Genomic DNA, 1,159 nt, shown 5'->3' with positions numbered 1-1,159 from the left:
AACATAGGCTTCAAGATAATAAATATTGTGATTTGAAAATAATTAGAGACGTGATTGATTGATCTATCTCTGCTAGACTAGCTACTCCTCAGTGCACGTCACTGAACAAATACGCACAATAAACGTTTCTGTAACAGTAACACTTAAAGTATATTATTCATAAGGTTACAATTTTTCGTCATTAAAACCGTACATGTTTCTTATTAGAGCGCCAAAATTCCATCTCTCCCTGGAGAGAAGTCTTATCTTGAGCAGCCCCTGCATAGTACGTAGTCGCGATAAAGGTAATTGTTGCGAATCAGATGGCAATGCAATGTTCATCTTATTTAGAATCTTCACCCCATATTTACATAAGACACCTCACTCCCCCTTCCCTGATCAAATGACCTCCCCCTCTCTTGCATGTAAATGACGATACTGAGATAGGTATTTGACACTCATATTTTATTCGAGTCTACAAGTGAAATGGTTTGAAGAGTTGAACAGACAGAGATTTGGATATTCTGGGCGTCAACAAATACAATACTTTGACCCTCTGTGAATATTGTAGTGTCGGAAAATGAAAGTCGCCCAACGTGGGGCTCGAACCCACGACCCTGAGATTAAGAGTCTCTTGCTCTACCGACTGAGCTAGCCGGGCTTCCACCTAAACTATGGCAAAAGTTGGTCATACCTCTACATAGCATTGTGGCAGAAGTAAACGGATATTCTTGAGCTAATGTGTGATAATTTTTCTACAGGTGATTAGATTAAATTAGATAGACACATTCAATTTTAAGACTCAACGAACCCTAGACCGTTAGGTTAAAAGCCTAAAGATCTATCGACCGAGCTATCCGGGAACATAACATCCCTTCGGTTGCAATATTCGGTCGACTTCATAAATTTCATGAAAACACTTCAGACAGACAGCCATCAAAGGACGATTCTACTTACTCACTTTTACAAACAAAAATGGCAACCAAATTATTTTTTAGAAAAGTATCCACAAAGATTTTACACAACAAACCTTTGAGATTCGAAGCTGAACAATTTACATAAATACCCACTACGATACCTTTGGTAGCATTACAGGACGAGGTGGCCGAGTGGTACAAATACAATACAAGTTCGCTGCCAGCACTGGCACGCTTTGCATCGTCTCTACGTGCGGTCCGTG

General features: G+C 39.8%; 1 non-coding gene across 1 annotated transcript; it reads right to left on the bottom strand.

Annotated features, from left to right (window-relative positions):
• Nucleotides 1–567: 567 nt before the first annotated feature.
• On the bottom strand, nucleotides 568–640 carry TRNAK-CUU (transfer RNA lysine (anticodon CUU)). The gene has a single exon. It is a non-coding gene; the product is annotated as a tRNA-Lys (tRNA).
• Between the last annotated feature and the right edge of the window lie 519 nt (nucleotides 641–1,159).

Source organism: Lepisma saccharinum, chromosome 2, assembly GCF_977018435.1.
Source record: "Lepisma saccharinum chromosome 2, izLepSacc3.1, whole genome shotgun sequence".
NCBI classification, from domain to species: Eukaryota; Metazoa; Arthropoda; class Insecta; order Zygentoma; family Lepismatidae; genus Lepisma; species Lepisma saccharinum.
The sequence above is the reverse complement of the archived record's forward strand: the minus strand, read 5'-3'. Positions and strand labels throughout refer to the sequence as shown.